This window comes from Natrix helvetica, assembly GCF_964273705.1.
Source record: "Natrix helvetica genome assembly, chromosome: W".
In the NCBI taxonomy this organism is placed as follows: domain Eukaryota; kingdom Metazoa; phylum Chordata; class Lepidosauria; order Squamata; family Natricidae; genus Natrix; species Natrix helvetica.
In genome coordinates, this window is record NC_138555.1 from 56,924,909 (window position 1) to 56,935,913 (window position 11,005).

The window sequence follows — 11,005 nt, forward strand, 5'->3', positions numbered from 1 at the left end:
TCAAATACATAGAGACAACTAAGAACTGTTTGCTTTTGAGTAGGAAAAACCCCGTAATGGGTCAAAAGAGGCTGTTTGCTTGGAATAGGTTTCTTCAAGGATTTAAAAATTCACCTACCTTTTTGGTGAAGCCTTTGACTCAGACCTAGAAAATTTCCAGCCTTGCGAAGATGGAAATGTGCTACTCCAATATGTAGATAATATCTTAGTAACCGAACAGACGAAGGAGATTTGTTGAAGAAAAAATATCAATCAATCAATTGCTTCATCTGTTAATGGACAAGGGACACCGGGCCCCAAGGCAAAAAAAGCTGGAAAAGCCCCAAGTTAAATACTTAAAGTACACCATAAGGCAGGGACAAAGAGTAATAGGATGTGAGTGAAAATAAGCTGTATGCCAAATTGCGAACCCATGAACAAGAAAGAGTTGCAAGAATTCTTAGGTGCAGCAGGATATTGCAGAATGAGGATTTCAAATTTCGCGCTTCTAGCTAAACCTCCTTACGCATCTACGAAGGGGGGTGGAAAAAAAAAGAAAAGAAGAACCCTTGCTTGGGGTTTAAAGCAGAAACAGGCGTACAAAGCCCTAAAGTCAGAATTATCTCAGGCTCTGATAAGAAAAAGGAAGTTGGCAACAGCCTGTGGCTTATCTATCTAAACAACTGGACTGTGGTGCAAAAGGCTGGCCACATTGCCTAAAATTCTAGCTGCCACGGCTCTCCTAATGGAGGAAGCTAATAAATTAACTTTTAGACAGCCTACCAATATCTACACTAGCCACGCAATTCAAGGAATTTTAGAAATGAAGGGACATTTACAAATATCAGGCACTCCTGACTCAAAATCCACAAGTGACCTTGAAGCAAACAAATGCCCTAAACCCTGCCACCCTTTTGCCAATACCAGGACCCGAAATTGAGTATAATTGTATGAGAATCATTGAGAGTCAGTTTTCATGCAGACCAGACTTAACGGACATGCCGTTGAAATCTGCAGATTATAACTTGTTCACTGATGGATCAAGCTTCATTACTATGGGAGAACATTATGCAGGCTCTGCAGTAGTCTCCCTTGCCCAAGTCTTTGAGAGTGGACCTCTCCCAAAAGGCACTATTGCCCAAGTAGCAGAATTATGGGCTTTAATCCGTGCATTAGAGAGGACAAAGAATGAAAGGGTGAACATCTGAAATGACTCTGTATGCCTTCCTTACTTTGCATATCAATACTGCTGATTATAGGGAAAGAGGTCTTTTAACTGCCTCAGGAAAGAAATTAAGCAAATGTGTGAATTGCACTGTTAAGGAAAATATAAGGTGTCTTTTGAAACCCACTTTAAATGGATAGATGCCTTACCCTTAACTCTCTGGTCTGTGAGATGTACTCCATGTAAAGAACTTAAATTATCTCCTTTTGAAATGATGTTTGGACGGCCACCGGTTGTTGCAATCTTTAATTAACCTGGTGCCTTGTGAAGACTGAAACTTCGGTTTCAATACACAAAAAGAGAATACGCGATAAACTTCAAAGAACATGTTTCTCTCTGGCCGTCCTTGGGCGAAAGGGAGTTCTTTACAGATAACATTTCAACATTCCATTCCTGCCCGAAATGAAGAGGGAGTTTCAGAATAAGGCATTCATCTCTAGTTGCGATATCTCTGTCTGTTTAACTACTTTTATAATCACGTGTAAAGTCTTGCTATGTATGAAATCATAATCTTCCCTATGCTATTCCTTTGTTTGCCTTCTGTAACCACCCATTTTTGTAACCAATAAAAGGGACGTGTAGATTTAGATTTGCGTGCTCCCATCCCGAGAACACTGCGTGTCTTCTCATAATTTGGCCTGTTTCATGGGAGGCCCACCGGTGATCCTTACAACTGGTGACCCCGACATGATGGCTTAGGCTGTACGTCCCTTGAACTTCCTTTGCTCACTGCCTGGAAGAGGCTGTGCACATGATCCCGTCCGCAGGACGACTATCCCCTCATGAGTATGGGAAGGAAGGTTAACCAAGCAGCAGGTTGCGACCTGCAAAAACTTGGTAAACCAATCAAGGTTTAAATTATTATTTTAAAAAGAATAATGGAAAGATTTTACAAAAACCAAGCAAATCTGCTTTGGCCTCTTTACTTGCTTAAACAATGTCCGGCTTATCAGGAAAAGGGCTCTATAAAAACGTCTACGTGGAAAAGATTGGGAATTTATTTCCATGAGACACCAAGAGCCCCTGCAAAAGTGTTATCTATCAAGTAAAAATTATTTCCCCAAAATCATCTTCAATTGGTCTTTCACTCCTCATGGAGAGGTTAATTTTTCTGCTCCTCCATGGTTAGAGGAACAATTAGCAAAAGAGGAGGGGAATAAATATATGTTTTCTGTCTGTCCACCTAAATTGATTCCACAAGATCATGAAGTAATTAGCTTAAAGGATTGCTTTTTTTTTCCTATTTTTCCTAAAGTTTGACTTTACTGCTGGTCAGGAAAAGTCCATCTTCTGTGTGTCTGCCTCTTACCTCCCCCCACCTCCCCCTCTTCAGGAAGTTTTTCTATGCCTGTTGCTTCCCTCCCCCCCCCTTTCCCCTTTTTAGAAAGAGTCTGTGCTGGTTTATGTTCCCTCCCCCCACCTCCCCCTTTTTAGGAAGAGCCTGTGTCAGTTTAACAGATTGCAGGATGTTTTAAAACAACAGATAGATAATTCTGAGGCTAAAATGAAGTTTTTGGTGAAATTAGCAAAGGGAAATGCTACTTTTGAATGCTGGAGGACAATTATTGGTCTTGGGAACGATCCTGATATGGTAGATATGATTATACATTTACTTAGTTTTTTTTTAAATTTAGATTTATGTTGCAGAATTGAATTCTTTGTATAAGTGCTATTCATTGGCTTTGGTAAATCATTATATGGATGATATTTTAATTGGAGCCCAAAGATATAACCTAATTGGCTTTCAAAAATAAAAAATGATTTTTTACTGGAGGGAGTGCAGAGAAGGGTAACGAAGGTGATTGAGGGACTGGAGACTAGAGCATGTGGGGAACGGTTGCAGGATGTTTAGCTTGAGAGGGGGAAGGAGTAGGGGAGACATGATGACATTGTTCCAATGTCTCGGGGGTTGCCGCGGAGAGGAGGGAGTCAGGCTGTTCTCCAAGGCACCTGAGGGTGGAACAAGAGGCGATGGGTGGGGGCTGGTCAAGGAGAGAGGCGGCTTGGAGCTGGGGAGAAATTTCCTGGCAGTTAGAGCAGTTGGTCAGTGGAACGGCTTGCCTCCAGGGGTTGTGGATGCCCCAACACTGGAGGTCTTTGAGAGGATGTTGGATGGTTATTTGTCTGAAACGGTATAGGGTTTCCTGCCTAGGCAGGGGGTTGGACTGGAGGACCTCCAGGGTCCCTTCCAACTCTACTATTGTATTGTATTGTATTGTATGAATTGCAGATTGTTCCAGTAAAAATATAACTGCATGAAATGATACAAATTTTTTTGCTCCAATTTTTCTTTGTTTAAATGTACACAGAGGTATTTTGCTAATTAATTTATGGCAGTTGTTGGGGACCTTTACTTGGGTTCGTCCGTCTGCGTCTGCCGGTTTATTTAAAGTTTTTTATTTGATTTTTTTCTTTTTCGTGCCCTTGCCACAGTTGAAAAAGATTAATGAGATTTTCAGCATTCCATTTGTGGATTGCGTAACTTGTCAGCTAACTCTTTTGATGTTTTTTAAGACAAAAAGACTCCGTTTCAAAATGTTTTGCCATTTTTTTAGGCAGTTGTTGAATTAATAACCTTGGGTTTGTTGTAGAAATTGGACTGACTTAATTAATATTATTTTTCCTATTCCACAATTTGATTTTCAATTTTATTTTTAGACAAACTTATCTCTTCAGTGTGCTTTAACTGACTATGTGGTCTGTATTTCATATCATTTGCCTAAAGATCTTTGGCTTGCGTGTTTAATGACTTTCCTTTTCCTGCTTGCCTATTGCTTTCGTTTCTCTGCTTTCATAAGACTGTCTTTTTAGATGGAAGGTGAACGAGAGGAGTAATTGCTTATAAGGACTCAAATGAAAGTTTCCTACCTTGCAATACAGTTGTTCTTGCAACACTAAAAATTGTTTGTTGCTATTTTAACTTTTCACATCTTTTCTCAACAAACTTTTTAACTACATTTCTGACTTTCATTATGTATTTATTTATTTATTTATTTATTTATTTATTATTTATTTATTAATCATTTTTATATGCCGCACCCTCTCCACCAAGGGACTCGGGGCGGCGTACAATTTACTACATAACAAATAATGACAATGACAAGGAGGAGATATACAAAGAGCATTATACACACACAATAAATAAATAATCAATCAATTAAAACAGCAAAAAAGCAATTAAAAACAATTAAAACACCCAGAGTCAAACCTAATTTAAAATTGTATCCAGAGGGATTAAAATAGCTATAATTCAAGCCAGGCCGGCTAGTCGGAACAGGTGGGTCTTGAGTTTCATGTGGAAGGAGCGGAGATCGGTTGTTGTCCTGATGTCGGGGGGGAGGTCATTTCAGAGGGCTGGGCCCATCACAGAGAAGGCCCTGCCCCTCGGTGCCGCCCTCTGGCATTGCTTGGTGGACGGCACCCGGAGAAGTCCCTCCCTGTGAGAGCGAATTGGTCGCAGGGATGTATGGGGCAGGATACGATCCCGCAAATAGCTAGGTCCTGTGCCATGGAGCGCTTTAAAGATAGTAATCAACACCTTGAAACGCACCCGAAAGACTACAGGGAGCCAGTGCAGCTCGCGCAGGAGTGGTGTCACATGGGAGTACTTCGTACTCCCTATCACTGCCTGCGCGGCTGCGTTCTGGACCAACTGCAGTCCTCGGGTGCATCTCAAGGGAAGCCCCATGTAAAGAGCATTGCAGTAGTCCAGACGAGACGTCACCAGCGCATGAGTGACTGTGCGAAGGGCATCCCGGTCCAATAGGGGGCGCAATTGGCGCACCAGGCGAACCTGGTGGAACGCCCCCCTTGCCACGGCTGCCACATGGTCATCCATAGACAGCCGGGCATCTAGGAGGACGCCCAAGTTGCGTGCCCGTTCCACGGGGGCCAGTTGGTTGCCCCCAATGGCCAGCGATGGGGTCAGCTGGTTGAACCGAGGGGCCGGTAGCCAGAGCCACTCCGTCTTGGAGGGGTTGACTTTAAGTCTGTTGTCTCCCATCCAGACCCGTACGGCTTCCAGACACCGGGACATCACGTCAACGGCCTCGTTGGGGTGGTTCGGGGTGGAAATGTACAGCTGAGTATCATCAGCGTACAGATGGTATCCCACCCCAAAACCACGGATGATCTCACCCAGTGGTTTCATATATGTGTTGAACAGGAGAGGCGAGAGGACCGACCCCTGTGGCACCCCACAAGTGAGTGGCCTCAGGGTCGACCGCTGCTCCCCTGCCAACACACATTGCGTCCGGTCGGAGAGGTAGGAGCAGAACCACCGTAAAACGGTGCCTCTTACTCCCAGCCCCTCCAGCCGGCGCAATAGGATACCATGGTCGATGGTATCGAAAGCCGCTGAGAGATCTAACAGAACCAGGATAGAGGAACAACCCCTATCCTTAGCTCTCCAGAGATCATCAACCAACGCGACCAAGGCCGTCTCCGTGCTGTGTCCGGGTCGGAAACTGGACTGGCGCGGGTCTAGATAGTCATTTTCCTCCAGGTGGCGTGGGAACTGCGTAGCCACCACACTCTCTACAACCTTCGCTAAAAAGGGAAGGTTGGAGACCGGACGATAATTAGCTAGCTCAGTTGGGTCCAGCGAAGGCTTCTTGAGTAAGGGCCTCACAACCGCCTCTTTCAAGGCGGCTGGTAGGAACCCCTCACTCAACGAAGCGTTCACCATTCCCAAGAGCCAGCCTCGTGTGACCTCCCAGGATGCCAGTACAAGCCAGGAGGGACATGGGTCCAATAAACATGTGGTGGCTCGCAGTCGCCCACGCAACCTGTCCAAATCATCGGGGGCAACAGAGTCAAACTCCTCCCAGAATGGTCTCTCAAGACTGGCGTCGGACGTCTCCCCTGGAACACTGAGGGAGATCCATTCCCTCCGGATCTGAGCGATTTTATCCTGCAGATATTCCCCAAATTCCTCTGCCCTGCCCTGCAGAGGGGCTTCCCGCGGCCTCTGTGTGTCAATTTATTTTTAATTTTCTAGGTATCTGTTTTAACTACGTTTTTTTTTCAGATTTATTTTTTTTATTACTTTTTTCTTCAAAATGCCAGGGGACTGGCACAATCTTGCCATATTCCTATTGACCAGGCCAAGCAGATTGTTTCATCTTGCCCCCAGTGTTTTGGGGCATCCCCCTCTGGGGACACGGAAGTTAATCCTCATGATTTGGCCTCTAATCACTATGGCATATGGATTATTTATTTATTATTTATTTTATTAATTAGATTTCTAGACCGCCCCCTCTCCCCGGAGGGACTCGGGGCGGTGTACAGGTATAAATTTAAAAACCCATCCAAACAATAATATACATAATTAAAATTAAATTAAATAACCCCTGTACAATTTATAAAAATTACCTATGTAATCCTTTTTTGTCACCTATGTTTCCTTTTTGGCTCCTTAGAAGTAAATTCATTTATCTATTTTTATTTTTTGGCCACATTTTAATGAGGAGTAACAGCTAATTATGTTATTTCTCATCTTTTTTCAGCCTTTACTGCCTTGGGCACACCTTTCTTTTTAAAGACTGATAATGGCCTGGCCTATTTTTCATTGGCCTTTTTGTAATCTTGTACTAATTGGAACATTGTTTTAATTTTTGGGTTTTTTTTTTCCTTACAATTCCACAGGTCAAGCAATTGTGGAATGTGTTAATTGGTCCTTTAGGGACTGTCTTCTCAAACAAATAAAAAAGGAGGGATTTGGGGTACCTAACAATTTGGTGTACCCCAATTTGGCTAATTTGGCATAGGTAACATAATAGATTTAAAAAGTTTGTTTGCCTCCCCCTCTAGGGAGATGAGGATATGCTGTGCTTGCTTCTACAGATTTTTGTGGATTCTAGTACGTGATGTTTGTCCAGCCAAAAATATTGTGGTACCAGTTCCCAAATCCAGTTCCAGAGATGACCAAGGTGACTTTACAGACAGCACAGCGGCCAATACGATCTTGCCAAAACAGCTGTCCAGTGATGTGAAAAACCAAAAACCACCAAAAGCGCAAGCAGTGCTGAAACAACGACGCGTGGAACAAATGCGCTGCCATTTTTTGCCAATTCATTCATCATCATTTGTTTATGTTTACTTGTTCTGTCATCTCACCCAAAAACTCATTTGAACAGTGACTGAAGTAAAAATCTATGGGTGCAGCTAACATCACACACACTGATTTGAACTGTACATGAAACATTTACTTTCTACATGTTTGGATCCTGTTTGAATCTTGCCTGCAGTAATTCAACACTTCATTGGTTTGAACTATAAGACTATCTCTCATTGGGGATTAATTGCTTATGATCCTCCCCCTGATGCAATTGCTTTGTATACACTGATAGTAGCAGTTCCTGAGAATATAACGTGTGCAAAAGAGGTTAATTGTAAAAAGCCTTACTGTCTCCATATTAGCTCACCTGCTTTAAATTGCACAGCTTTGAGGAGATTTCCTTTCACTTTGCTTATGTTTGGCTCCTGCAAGGATGGTTTTTTACATATGGTCACGAAACTTTTAATTACATTCCTGCTAATATTAGTGAAGCACAATGTTGCTTTAGCTAGTTAATTCTTTTGTTGCTTTCCAAACAGCAACTTCAGACATCACTTGTGACTCTGAGATTAATGCGTTTGTATGTAATTTGGTAAAAATAATTAATGCTACTTTTTAGCTATTTTAGTTTAGTAATTAATGTGTTGTTTTAATCTTTCAGATGAATCCAGAACTATCCAGTACCAATTCAATGTTTTACACAATTTGGCCTTTGATTTGAAAATTGATACCTTAGGATCTTGGTGGGAAAGCTTTTGGGCTTGGTTACCCACAGGTCTGTTGGGAAATGCTTTAAGTTATTTAGTCATCATTTGTGCTATTGAATTAAGGAATGAGAGGTAACCTTACGAAAAGACATGCGTACAAAGCTACCATGATCTCAGTAGTTGGTTATCTTGGATACCTACAAGCTCACTTAATTAGCAGAACCAGATGTGGGAATAAAGGAAAGGTTATGTACAGACATACGCATTACAGCTATGGTCTCGAGTAGCCTGTTCATTTTTAGCTAAACCAAAAACAATAATTTGTTGCTGTTGTTGTATTCAATATATTCACATGCCATCGGACGAGGAAGACAGCGTATTTAAAAAAAATAAAACAGGGGAGATGTCGCAATCTTTAATTAACCTGGTGCCTTGTGAAGACTGAAACTTCGGTTTCAATACACAAAAAGGGAATACACGATAAACTTCAAAGAACACGTTTCTCTCTGGCCGTCCTTGGGCGAAAGGGAGTTCTTTACAGATAACATTTCAACATTCCATTTCTGCCCGAAATGAAGAGGGAGTTTCAGAATAAGGCATTCATCTCTAGTTGCGATATCTCTGGCTGTGTAACTACTTTTATAATCACGTGTAAAGTCTTGCTATGTATGAAATCATAATCTTCCCTATGCTATTCCTTTGTTTGCCTTCTGTAACCACCCATTTTTGTAACCAATAAAAGGGACGTGTAGATTTAGATTTGCGCGCTCCCATCCCTAGAACACTGCGTGTCTTCTCATAATTTGGCCTGTTTCATGGGAGGCCCACCAGTGATCCTTACAACTGGTTATAAGCCATAATTTGAAAAATCATATAAGGGACCTAGGACAGCTGGGGTCCTCATGGGTGAATCAAATGGTGGGATAATTGAATAAATAAATACAAGAAATCCAACAGTATTTTGTCTCCCTTACCCCCATCATTTTTAACAACTTCCAGTCATAATATTCAGATGGGGGACAGAGTGTGGTAAAACACTGGAAAGGGAAGAATTTGAAACCTAGATGGAAGGGCCCATATACTGTGGTCATGTGTTCTCCACTCACAGTAAAAGTGTTGGAATCCAAGTTTTGGATTCACTAGACTCGAGTTGAGCCAGCTGCTGATGAGTATTGGGAGGCAGACCAGGAAGAAGCCCGTACTCTAGTGATATGCTTAAAGAAATGCCCCCTAAAAACTGCCCTACCGGCAATGGGCAGAATTACGGGGCAGAAGAGGCCGTACTGAAGTCACGCCCTTGGAAGCTGACATCTCGACGTACAGCTGAAGATTTGGAGGAGGAAGACAACGTTTCATTTATTAGATATAAGATGTATTAGAAAGTGTGAGCACCTGTCAGGAAATGGCAAGCCAAGTATTCATAGTCATAACTGTACTATCTCTCGCTTTAGTGAATGTACTTATTTGTTGTATTGCATATTCATCCCTCAGGAATTGTCCTCTCCAGAGGAAGACGGGTGCTGAGGCTAAGATCATTAAATGTAATCAAGAGGAAAATGAATCATCTGATGACACTTATGTTTGAGGAACCATGGGAATGGGTTCTTTGCAGTGTAATAGGAGTTTTCAGATTGTGGGTGATATGTTTAGCAAATAAGATTTGGTTTTGTGGATTGCCCAAAGCTGATATTGTCATCCCTTAAACTATATATAACCCCTCCATGATGCGGTGATTCAGTAGGATAAAAGAATTGTGTTAGGAGAAGTTTTGTGTGAGAGATGATTATGAGCTTTTTGTGGCTCTGGCTGTTATTGGCAAAGGACTTGCTAAGTGATAACGTCTTGAATAGTAGTTCCCAATGTTGCGAAAATACCCAAGCAACCCCCCCTGCTCTTAAAGAAAGATCCGAGGATGCTATAAATCCCGAAAAACAGGGTGGAATCAAGTTACAGGATGTGGTACAGGTCTGCTCCTGCCAACGGTGCATCATTTATGCTTGGGGACAGAACCGTAAGCCAATCCCAACACCTAAAGTCAATTATTTGACAAACCCTGTAAGAAAAAGGGAAAAGCATAGGGAAAACAGACCCCTGCAACAATTGAGAAAAGGGGACTATAAAGAGTGCTGGAGTTAGGTCAAAGCTTAATCAATCAGTCTGATCCTGCCCTGGGTCAAAAATACTGGTTGTTGTGACTTCCGGTTGTTCCTGGCGCCGATGGCAGGCTTTCTTTGAGCTTGTCAGATCAAGAGACAGTTAGAGGTGTTTTTTTACGATCTTTAACACCTTGGACACTCTTAAATTCTTGGAATTTATGAGGGAGAGATTCAGCTGTCGGGTTGAGCCCCTCGTGTAGCCTCCAGGAGGATTTATAGCCTCTGGAGTGCGACGAGGTTTGCCCCCCTTCGCAGTTGTTGTATTCTCCTGTCTTTTTGATAACCTCTGCTAATTAGCAGAGCCAGTCGCCGGGAACAGCCTCAACATCTCAACATCTCAAGAAGGAAGGAAGACTTTTGCAAGTATTTTAAGTCTTATTTGGGGGGGAAAAAAACTTTTTAAAAAGAACGCTACTGCTGAGTTCGAGAGGCGTGGGCTTAGAACAAAGGATTCAAAATGGCGTTGATTTATAGCTGAAAACCTACAGAAAACGAAAGCTAATTACTTGCTGATAGCCGGGGCAGTAAAGGCGGAACAGCTGAAACAACCCTAACTATTAACAATCTTTAAGCCAGTTTACATAACCTGAACTACTTAAATGTCAACGTTTTAACTTCGAGCAACTTAGAAAGAAACATTTGCAAGTATTAATTTACAGCTGAATACCTAAGGAAAACGAAAGTTAATTGAATGGTGACAGCTAGAGGCGGCTGAAAGAATTATTAATTATGGCAACGGAACAAAAGGCTTCCCCAGGTGCTACAATAAATTATCAGGAGTTCAAGGACTTTATAAGGGAAGAAAATGCTTTTTTACGCAAAGAAATTAAGGAGGTTAAAGAAATGTTTCAGGATACCATTAAAAAACATGATCAGCTTG